The following is a 12625-nucleotide window of genomic DNA, read 5'->3' on the forward strand; positions in this document are numbered from 1 at the left end:
ATCATTGCTTGCTATGGGCACGCACCAGTATCACACCTGCAATAAGCAGGTGCATGTCTACCACACAAATGATTTAGTAATAATAAAATGTAATGATTCATATCTATGAATGGGCGGCCCGGCGGATGATTTGTTCGCGCGTCGTCCCCACAGCTAAAAAAAAAAAAAATTGGGATTTTATTTTGTGCGCTCCATATGATTTGCTGTGTGCAGAGAAGACGAGAGTAGTGCGCAATTGCGCACGCGCGCAGCTTAGAGGGAACATTGCCTGTAAAGTGCCGCAGCACATAACGGTATTTTTAAATGCCTCAAAAAGGGTCATAACAATTATTAGAGTTATCGACTGGGCTGCGTTGGAGATGATTGTAGTGGTGTACGATGTCTTCAAGCGTGTTGCTAAGACGCAAACCTTCTCGAATGAGAAGACTTAAGGAGACCCGGCAAGACCTTGTCCAGCCATAGATAGATAACGAGCAGGGACGGGGGTGATTACGACGGGTTTTACAGGGGTAAGGCTCGTGTAGCAAAGGCGTTCCGGGAAACCGTGAGCTCATTCCGCATTTAAACGTCGACACGGTATCCCGTGTTTGTCATGGTGACCTTCGGACTTGGACGGGAAATAGTGTGTGAAAATTTGGGGGTGTGACATCATGCCCATTACATGACAACTGGTTTTGGAAAATGAAATTTAGTGGAGACAAAGTCCTTTTATGCTAAATTGCCAATGTTTCAGAATTATTTTAATGCTATTTCTAATTTAATTTGAAATACTATGAATTGTATAATAGAAAAAAATTACTTGGAATTACTATCATGCAACTATTCCAAAAAATCCATTTTTTTTTTTTTTAAATCTAAGAATTTATGATTTTAATGATTATATTTGTGCTCTACCGCAAAAGTACATTTTTTCACTAACAAGCAATTGTCTTATGTACCACTAGGGGTTGCATACTCCACAAGATTCCAACCTGTGCTGTCAGAGGAGCCAAATACTAAATTCTGCATACACACACACAACCGCACACACACCCCTCACGCATACACGGGTGGTTTATAAATTTTCTTGCAACCTTGCAAATCTGTTAGCCAAATATAATTTTAAAAAGAAAAGGGCTTGACTCATACTTTATGAATGAGCCCTGATTCTCAAACATTGTTTTAAATATGATACATTTCACACCAAACATTTCCTAATGTGAAAACCCAGCTGGTTGTTGTTGCCATGAATAATGTTCTTAATACGACGCAGGAAGTTGAAATAGTTTCATATTTGACTGTTTTCCAGTAGAAGATTCTGACAAAAAAAAGGATGGTGGTGTTATTACATGCGCGCGAGTCGCCATCAAAGCGGATTAGCGGAATGGGATTGCAATGCTGTCTTTGATCAAGCAGATTACAGTAAATCTTCCTGAATGAGAAGTTAGCCAGCGACAGGGTAGAGAGGAGTGAGTGGGGGGGGGGTCTTGACATCCACGCGGGTTCCCGAGCTTAGCCGAATTCTTCCTGGCTCGCGTCTGGCTTCCGGGAGATCGGTCGCATCGGCATTCGCCGGGAAGACAAAACAGATGACAGAAGATACCTTTCATTAAGGACGATTTTCTTCAATTGACGGGGATTAAAATGAACACGAGGCCACTAAATTAATCATCAGAATGCTCTTGGTTGCAACGTCAAAGCGGGTCGAAAATGAAAAGTGGCCTGATTGCGCTACAATGATTTGTTGTTCCTGCAATCCATTATTTTGACAAGTTGATCAAACATGGGGAAGATTACGTGGCAGCTCCGCATTCCTCAAATTCTAGGCACGTTTTCGTTCAAAGCCGAGTTAGGATTGCGGGGCCATCTGCTGGATTTTGTGGGTTCTCTGGGCCGATACCTCTCGGTGTGGTAGCCTTTTCGCAACTGGTTCTTCAGTGTTGAGCGAGTTGGGTGATTTTGTGCTCAGGACTGGTACGGGGTGGCGAGAGGTGGGTTTGGGAGTGTTCCTGTGTTGCGTTCTGATGATTCTGGGGAGAATGTGGAGATAACTCAATAGCCACTGACTGTAATCTGGAAAGATGATGACTTGGGTTCCTGCTATTTTGTGATGGCGAGACGTGGTTTTGGGAGTGTTCCTGTTTGGCGTTCTGATGAATCTGGGGTGAATGCATACCTGTCAACCTCTGCCGATAACTGCCCTTATAAATGATTATGATTCCCCTTACAAACCCCCCAAAAACCTTACAAACACCGTACGAGTCGTACGGTGTTTGTAAGGTTTTTTGGGGGGTTTGTAAGGGGAATCATAATCATTTATAAGGGCAGTTATCGGCAGAGGTTGACAGGTATGTGAATGTGAAGAGAACTCAAAAGCCACTGACTGTAATCTGGAACTCTGATGACTTGCAATCCTGATTCGAGTGTGACCCGAGCCCAACTGGATCCTGACGACAGTGAAAACTAAGAAACGTGGGCACGGAAGAGAATGCCAAAGTGTGAAGCGTTGGCTCGAAACACTAATCCAGACGTGGAACCCTTAAAACCTGTATTCCTTGGGTATCAGGGGATGAGTGGTCATTAACTTCAAACTATTTTAGTTTCAAATAGCAGAAAGGGTACTCGACAAGGACGGTCTGAATTCGTGTCCGTAATAAAAACGTAAAAGAATGTCCGTCCCGTGAGAGTGAGAGATAAAAAACAAAACCGAGGACAGAGCCATACGGGAGCTGGCAGCCTCTTAATCCGGCTGTGGAATAACGGCCAGGTCCTCATAAGGAGTCCATTCACACGGATCTGTGGGGTTTTGCTACTTTCTGAAGCCTGGGGTGCAGGGACAAACCGTCCCCCTTCCCCCCCGGGCACCCCTTCCCTAGTTATCCTCCTGCAACCTTTTGTGGGCCTTTTCCACTCGGATTTCATGTTTGCCCATCTCACGGCTTGGAGACGAGGCAGGCGTGAACGTTCCACAAAAGACCCGGTGAGACACCGGCCCCCCCCTTGTCGGCTACGCCGCGAAGACATATAGACTTGCGTAGGTAAAGGCATGCCCAATTATTTCCAGCAGAGGAATTAAAAGCGCCGTCCGGTGGCCACAATGACGCTTCTGTTTTCATTTCGAGGTTTTCGGCCTTTTGGGGGTGGACGATTCAAGGGGTGACCTCCCCTACGCATATGTCTGGGGATGATAAACCTAGCAGACCAGCAGAAATGCAGAGAAGGGGCCAGGGGGGGTCCCCCTCAGCTGTTTCTCCCAGGCGGTGGGTCTCGGGGTGTCCCCCTGGGGAGCCCCCGGAGCTGCGAGTGTTAGTGTTGCCGCCGGGTTTTTATGGACTCCCCGCTGAGAGCATCTCCTCACAAGAGACAATAGCGGGCATTTATGCCGCGGCTGACCGTGCCGACCCTTCGACTCGTTCCCCCTTAAATCTTGCGAGGCCGGGACTGGCGGCTTCTTTTCAGGGAGCCCTTTCAGGAGGCCTCCTTTGGCGAGCCGCCTGGGCGACGCATCACGAGGGAGAAAGGAGGTTGCGCATCCAAGCGTTTTCAGGAGAGCCTTCGTCAAATAGGTTTGGGGGAAAATATCCTTTCCATGGGCGATGGCCATCGAGGATCTTCGGATGGCGATCGTCCGAATTCAGTGGCGTTCCGCTAAAGTTCGGAAGCGGAGGTTTTCGGAGAACGGACTTGTCGTGTTAAGGTGGCGTCCTACGAATGATGAACGCTAGCTAGACTACAAACATGTCTTTGTGCATGGGAAAAGGATGAGAGACCCCCGCCCACCCCACATCAAATGACGGAAAGGCTTCCTTTCATTCTTTTTTTTTTGTTGTGTTCTCTCGGCATTCCAACGTATCCCTTCAGACTCGGTTTTAAGAGGCCTCGCTAAAATGCGTAGTAATGGTTGTCATGCGAGTGATTGACAACTCGGCAGTTCGGCCGTCGCGGCCATATTTCTCCCGCTGCCACCGCAACTGATTTATCGCCGTTTGCTTTTCTTAGTTTGACATCCCGTGAAATCATTCCGCTACAGTCCAATCAATTCTCATGATGCAAACATATCGAAAAAGATCCAGATGGTTCTTTTTGAAGGGATCGGTGCTCATGTTGTTTTGTGAGCTGGCGGAATCCTACAAAAATGAATTAAATAATACATTTTTTAGTGGATGCGTAAATTTCCAGGACTGGTGCGAGTAATGAGTCAAGTTCTGGGAAGGTCTTGGATTACAGATATTGGATTTTGACGGCCCTTCTTCCAATCAGAAGTCTCCGATTGTCGTTGGTGGTGTAGATGTTTACTCGGCAAACCACACGCCTTAAGGTGGAGTACGCAGAACAAAAGCTATTTCTCAACAACAGATTTAAACTTCACTCTCTGTCGTAAACCAAATAGACTGAAAAATGTTCTTCTCCACTGAAGCGCAAATATATGGTAGAACAAAAAATCTGAACAAGTGATTGCTCCCATCAACCATCAATTCACTTAAATCGAGTGGAAACACAAGGATTCCCGAATACAAATTCCGTAAGAAACGGAGAGTTTGCCTACCAAACAACTGTGCTGACTTACTAAACAAGATAAAATACACATCATAACACACACACAAAACTTCACTCTGCCCAAAATGATGAGTTTACTGAGCAACTTTTTGACCGGCCTGCAATGACAACCTTCCACCGAAAAACTTGATCTAAAAACTGAAAAAAAATCCCACACAAAAAATCTAAACTGACCATTTTCCCCCTTTTTGACGTCATTCTCTTTAAGTGTTTACTCCGTTAATGTAAAATAATATGCATTGTCAACAGTTGAGGAATCAAACAGCAGCTCATTGAACCTGTCGAGTGTGGACCTCAGAACATTGGCCTTCAATAGTTACTTTCAGGTTTCACCTTCCCCAAAAGATGACTTGTCAACGGTTTTATTAGGGGCTCTGACCCGAGTGTTTGTTTATTGTTTAGCGACACGTGTGCATAGGTCAAGCATGTCTGGAGCGCAGAACATCCCAAGCAGACTACGGCAGGCATGTGGCAAGTCAAAGGGTTAAATTAAAGCATTTAGGTGAAGAAGACGCGCTTGGGTTAACCCTTTAAATTTGGAAGCGAAAGGTTGGCTTTAAAGATCTGTTCCATAACTGAAGGAGAAATTCAAGCACAGGTTGCCGAGTTGGAAACAGGTGCATATTGGGCGATGCGGATTATCTAGAAACATTTTTCAGTTATGAAAGAAGAAGAAAACCTGGCCACATTACAGGCACCTCTCGTTTGGTCCAATCCTGACAAGAACTATTGTCCAGTTTGGCCATGAACTGGAAATGACCAAGACTTTCCCCAAGACCAGATGGCCCAAGATAAACTGGTTCATCCGGTTGGCCCAAGACCACCAGGACGCCCAGCGCTTAGCAGGAGCTACAATGGAAAGATTGATGACCAAGTCTATGATAAATCACTTTTGTTGATTATTACTACAGTATTTGTTCATGGTGTACAATCATAAAACCTTCTGTTTACCTTTGAAATCTCTGGCACTGCCTAACCGCATGTGTCTAATTACACAAACATGGCAACGTTTTATGGCGTTTCCCGATGTAAATTAGCGTCTCCAAACCCAACCATTGCTGATGAAATGACAGTGTTTGATTTATCTTGGCAAAGAATCGGAGCAGATGTTGTCATGCCGCCATTACCGAATGTAATCTATCAAAACGTTGCTGCAAAGGTTGTATTTTTTCCTGCATTAACTTCCACAGAAATGGTCTTTCTTTACAAATGTGAGAAAGTCTAGGATAAAAATGTCTCTTGCTAAGATATCAATGTCAATGTATAAACAAATGTGCGGTTTTGATCACAAATCAGCCCCCGTTTAGTAAAAGTTTTTCTTCTCCGTGTAATCTCTCGGCTTTCTCGCCAGACCGACACTCGTAGGACAAATCTCGGTCTTTCCCCTAGTGTTTACGGCATTAATATATCAAATTCTCCCACGAGAGCGTTTGTTGTGGCAGTGACGAATGGCCACTCATAGTCTGATGAAAGCGCGTTGACGTGCGAGCGCCACGAGGCAAACAAGCGGCGCGTTGCTGCACTGTTTGACTTGCAGTTACTCATTAGTCTTTATTTTCCGAGCGGCCTTTTGTCCGACTTGTTTGTTGTACTTGGAGTCTCTTTGGCGGGCAAAAAGCAAGACAAACGCGACGCTCGCTGCCGCCGTAATGAAGCGGCCTGGGCCTTGGAATAGCCGCCATTAGCTGGAGAGTATATTTGTCATGCTTTATTTATAATAGGGCACGGTGGTTGTTTGATTATGACTAAACTGCACTTTTCTGGTGGTCTATGTTGAAATTTTTCTCCCAGCCGCCGGGGTGAGGTTCCGTCTGGTGGTGAGGGACAGAGGCAAATGACGTATTGAAAACACACACATTAACTATAACCATTGACTGCGGTCACGCCCTTCAGAAGAAGCTTGTGGGCGTCTACATATTTGCTGATCTGAAACTAATATGGACAAGCATGGAGAGAGATTTCATTGCAAAACAAACTAACAAAAAAGCTACTAATAATTTTCCAACATGCACTGCCCTTGATCATCCCTCTCGTCATCAATTGAATCATCAACTGTCCCCTACCTACCCTGTCCAGCATCTACAAATCCCAGTCCCCTACCTACCCTTTCCAGCGTCTACAAATCCCGGTCCCCTACCTACCCTGTCCAGCATTTACAAATCCCTGTGCCTTAGAAGAGCAGAGCGCATCATAAAAGACAATACGCATCCCGGCTTCCACGACTTCAACCTGCTGCCCTCTGGAAGGCGCTACAGAGCCAAAACAGCCAAGACAAACAGACTCAAGGACAGTTTTTCCCCAAGAGCTGTCACCCTACTCATCACAAGTTCTGCACCTTGGACCTAATCAAGACTTATTACTACCACTTATACTATTTATGTTTAACAGACAGCATGAAAAAGCAACGGACTGTTAAATGGAGGGACGGTGAGGCAGGGCTTCACACGGATATTTGACATTTTGCAAAATCCATTGTGTGATTTGGCTTAAGAGAAGGACGGACGGAGCATATGGTGTTCAACCAGAGGGGTCTTGGCCCACCTTTTAACATGACGGTCAAGTAGATAATTCCTGGCTGGCAACAGCTAGAAGCGGTACCCCCAAGCCCCCTTCTGGGGAAGTTTCCCAAGTGACCAGTGAGAGACAACGCATGTGTGTGTGGTGGAAATTCCAGCCAATGTCAGCAAATCATGTCTGAAAACAGAGGTACGTTGTAACACAAAAAAAATAAAACTCATGGAAACTTGTGTGGAATCCGTGTAACATTTTGCAGATTTGTCCTGGTTCCCGCGTCTTAACTGTCTCATCTGGCCGGCATTAGCATGACTGAACTCTCATCATAAAGCGCTTAACACCGTTTTATAACCTCAAAGGCGATACTGTCAGCCATTGTCGTACGGGTGCTAACGGTGGTAGCGCCGGTTTGTCTTCCCAATTTATCAAGGAAAAAAAATGCTTTGAGCAAAGCCGTATATTCAAAGTATTTTGTCTCACGTTAACGTAAGAATCTGAATCTTGTAGACAAAATCTGAGTGTATTTTACTAATATTTCAATACACAAGGTCGGTATATCCTCTATATTTTTTTAGATGAAATGTAGGACTATATTACAGATACAACAAAGCCACGCACTATGAAACATTTCCACTGGACGGGTTTCTCTCGCAATTTTCACGCTAAAGAGTCACTGGTTTCTGGCTGCAGATTTCATTTTCTTTTCTCTCTATCCCCGTGCCCAAAAATCATGGCGTCTGAGGGCAGGCCTGAGACCGTGGCTCGGAGACGCCATCAATCGGTCTCGTAATTCCTCAAGGGAGGAGGAATAAATTACTCCCTGGTTTCTTTGGCCGACGTCGGGCTCTGTCGTACATTTTTTTTCACCCGTGTCATCTTTCCAACTATTTCACAAGCTCATTAGTGCCATTAGGGTGGAACTTTAAGAAGGAACGGGCGAGGCGCCAGCTTGAAAACAACGAACGCAAGGGTGGCGGAACAGTTTGATGGATTTACTTTAGTCAGCGGTAATAAACGGTACAATGGTGCAGCACGCCATTGTTTTGCGTTGCATTCACAAAACGATTGTCACCTGAACAAAAGATGATCAAGGACAGCATAAAGATTACAACAAAAAGGCACAATATTCGCATCGGGATTTAGTCAAGATACTTGTTTAGGGTCTACATTTAGAGGTGATGCCCTGCGATTGGCTGGCAAAAAAAAATCAGGGTGTATCCCGTCTACTGCTCATTTTTGGCTGGTATAGGCTCCACCATTTGATTAGTGGAATTAAATATTGATATTTTACGTTCGGGTATATGTTCATTAATGTGAATATGAATATGTTCGTTACCGTATTTTGCCGTTTAATATACCCCCCATTTAATATACCCAGGTATATTAAATGGCGCACAAACGGAAAGGTACGATCCACTACGCACTCTTTATGCCGTGACGGGGTGCATCAAAGTTTTGCAGACTAAAACTACTTACTGCTCAGGTTAAAACTACTTACTGCTGAATAAAGTCTGACTTGGAATTTTATTGAACTTAAGTGTCTATAATTATGCCCCCATGAACACCATACAAATCTTGCCAAAAAAGCGGAGTTGCCGTTTAATATACCCGGGTATATTAAACGGTAGGGGTATATTAAACGGTAGGGGTATATTAAACGGTAGGGGTATATTAAATGGCGCACAAACAGCGAGGCACAAAAAAGCAAAAAATATTTTAAACGGCAAAATACGGTAATATGTGCTGTCCTGTATTACATAAATGAAACGCAAATGAATTTAGAGATTAAAAATTGGGATTTTTGGGGGGGCGTTACGGGTAAGGATTTCAGGGTTAATTGTTGAAGAGACTAAAGGTAAAGGTGTAGATTTAGTAGTTTGGGTAAGGACTAGTGCTTATGAATTTTTCAATTGTAGGCAAGGACTGGTCGTTAGTTGTCATTAATAACGGTGTTTGTTTTATCTTTCATGTAAGTAAGGACATTGGAGTTCAAGGTCAATGACATACTATACTATTTTGTCCGAAGCGTCAACATTGGTAAGTAAGTCCACTTTTTGGTCTAAAAATAACTGGTCCAGCCCACACGAGATCTAATTGGCATGATTACCAGCGAACCAGACACAGTTTGACACCCCTGCTCCATGTGGAGGTTATATGACGGGATATAGAAGATGGCGCGTTACAAGGACGACAAAGCCCCGGACGGTCGGAAGTGTCTGACTCATGTGGAGTCCGCATTGAACCTAAAGCATTTATCTACTGCGCTGCTGGATGTTCACACACGTGTTGTACATGTTCTACATCTGCTTTGAGTTTGCTCTCATGCCTTTGGCGGCCTAAGCATCCAGCGTCTCTTCCTCTCCTGCCCTCCCTCGTCCCTATTCCGCCGACTTGTTGCATCCTGTTTGCCCGAGGGAGGGAGTCTGCAGCCTGTCGGCTGATTAGCGGTAGCTCATCTCCTCGTCAACGCCGCAAAACACCTTACGAAACGCATATTTCATTTAGAAGTATTTCATATTTTGGGGGGGTTAGCTATCAGTTAGTATTTTAAATCTATTTTGATGTTGAAATCTGCGAAGAGAAAGAGCTTTAAGATACGCGTAATTGTTGGAATCGGATAAAATATGTCGATAAAAATATGTATTGCTAGAACAGACTGACACGAAGTGTTTGAGGTTTTTAGGGGGTTAGCTACCAGTTCTTGTCAGCTTGTTTGGATTGTAAATCTATTTGGATGTTGGAATCTGCGAAGACAAAGAGCTTTAAGATATGTGAAATTGTTGGAGTCGGATAAAATATGTCAATAAAAATATGTATTGCTAGAAGAGACTGATACGAAGTGTTGCAGGTTTTTAGCTACCAGTTCCTGTCAGCTTGTTTGGATTTTAAATCTATTTTGATGTTGAAATCTGGGAAGACAAAGAGCTTTAAGATAAGCATAACTGTTGGAATCGGATAAAATATGCTGATAAAAATATGTTGATAAAAATATGTATTGCTAGAAGAGACTGATACGAAGTGTTTCAGGTTTTTAGCTACCAGTTTCTGTCAGCTTGTTTGGATTTTAAATCTATTTTGATTATGAAATCTGCGAAGACAAAGAGTTTAAAGATACGCGTAATTGTTGGAATCGGATAAAATATGTCAATAAAAATATGTACGCCTAGAAGAGACTGACGCAAAGTGTTTCAGGTTTTTGGGGGGGTTTAGTTACCAGTTTCTGTCAGCTTGTTTGGATTTTAAAATCTATTATGATGTTGAAATCTGCAAAGACAAAGAGCTTTAAGATACCCATAATTGTTGGAATCGGATAAAATGTCGATAAAAATATGTATTCGTCTTATTCAAAATTTAACTCATCTGCAAGGCAGTTACTAAAAGGGGGACATTGACATAGAGAACAACTATATTGACGGCAATAGAGGAAATCAATTTAAGGAATTATTCCAGGAGGAATAGGAAGTAAAAGAAATGAAAGATACAAGATACAAAAAAACCGAAGTGAGATGGTGATTAACGGGGAAAACTTGTAAAACTACATTTAAATGCGGGGAAACAAAAGCGCAAAAAAACGCGAATGAATTGCCGGCAAGTTTTCCATGTGGTGTTTCAGGGAGCTTCAACCTGTTTGCCTCTGCACAAATTGAAGCCTCATCTGTCTTTGATTGTCCTTTTCTTGTTTTAATGGGCCTGCTCTCTCTCACGATGAACAAACAACATCAGTGGAGCTCATTGTACTCCTCCTCCTCTTCCTCCTCCTTCTCCTCCTCCTCCTTCTTCTCCTCGCTGGGCCAAGGACACGTAAGAATAACAACAACAGGACGTTATCACCGGGGTTGATGTCCTCCGGTTCGTAACCTCGGCTCACATCCGCCGCCGCTCTTCCTGCTAACCAAATTGGCGGTGATGATAAAGCGTTAGCCTGGTGGAATCTCTGCGCCCAAGCGGCACAATGTACTGGTCGCCGCCAGGCCGGAAGTCATCCAGTGCGAATCCTCGATGGAGAGTATTTTCTTTCAGGTTCATCCGTGTTTAAATATATTTACTTTTCTTCGTCTTACTTTTGAATTGTGCTGAGCATGACAGGAAACTTCTTCAAGGTGTCTTTTAACCAGCCAACGTTTAAAAATGGGGAAAAAACTGAGAAAAAAATGAATGTACCGTATTTCCGCACTATAAGGCGCACTGGATTATAAGGCGCACTTTCAATGAATGGCATGTCTTAAAATTGGTTTCGTATATAAGGCGCACCGGATTAAAAAATGCAGAAGTAGTAGTAATAGTGTTACACATCCACTAGATCGGGCTGTAGTAGTCGTGGTTAGGAGTTGTGTTATACATAAACTGCGATCAAAGATTAGCCAATATTGATCCATATCGAAAATTTTAGACTTTTAGCTGCACCTAATAATGCGGAAAATACAGTACTCTTCTTCTCGAAAAACAACTGTCGTAAGGCTTGCACTTACTTTACAACCATTTTTGGGGGGGGAATGCACTTTTGGTGATTTTTTTTTACATCATATTGGTATCATATTACATGTTCTTAGTTCCTGTTGGCTTCCAGAAAAGATCCTTCAGAAGTTCCATGAGACTTTTATAGTTGTGCACTTTATTGATTTCTTTCATCCCAAGGTCTTGAAAAACGAGGTCTCCGATCCGTCTAATTCTGGGGCTTTTTGGCGGCGAGCTCATAAATAAGAGCATTACTGTTATGATATGAAGTATGGAGTCGCTAGATCTGGGCTTTGAAGTACTGCTGAGGCAGGAGGAGCCATTAAGGGCCCCCAATGAATCTTTGGTCCGGGCCAAGCCATCCCCGGAGGAGGTAAATCAATCCGAATATCCAGCGGTGTCATCGCCCAGTTAATAGTTATGAAGGAGCTTCATAAAAATATGCCTTTTTTTTCTCCTGCCACGTTTTACGGACTTGGAAGGTTTGATCAAAGATGGGAGTGGGAAAAATCGCCAAGTTTCTTTGTTTTGTTTTCAAAATTGAGTTGAAGTTGCCAGCGCTCAACCAAGTTGGAAATGTGAGGTCATCTTCAGGATGTCAAAAGGTCAATCGATTCTAGTCAATCGTTTGAAAGTGATCAAGTCCATTTTTTTGATGGAAACTATGACCATTTGGGGAACTTTTTTGCAAGTCGATTCTATTTTCGATGGCTCTTCTCCACAAAATGAGGCCAAGTAACATGAACCCACGTTGTTCTTTTAGGAAATAAATGGGCTTCTAAGAGTGAAAATAGACTGTCACATTTTTTTCCATTAATCTCCTACCCAAAAGCACTTTTTCTAAGAATCCCGAATAGCGTTTTTGCACAAAAATGTAGTGCCGTCTCATTAATATACCAAACAGGAATATTTATGTCCTGAGGTGAAGCCTTTGAATTGGTGAAAACTGTCATTTTTTAAAGGTATTTTAGGACTGTCGGAAATTATAATGACAATTTGGACTCCTCCAAGTTGTGATTGTTGCTGGATAGAAAATATTTTCAGGACTATTGACTGAACAGGACACCTTGTTCCGGGCCGAGACTGTTGATCTGAGTTGGCAATGAAGATCTACAAGGCA

Source organism: Stigmatopora argus, chromosome 18 (genome assembly GCF_051989625.1).
Source record: "Stigmatopora argus isolate UIUO_Sarg chromosome 18, RoL_Sarg_1.0, whole genome shotgun sequence".
In the NCBI taxonomy this organism is placed as follows: Eukaryota; Metazoa; Chordata; class Actinopteri; order Syngnathiformes; family Syngnathidae; genus Stigmatopora; species Stigmatopora argus.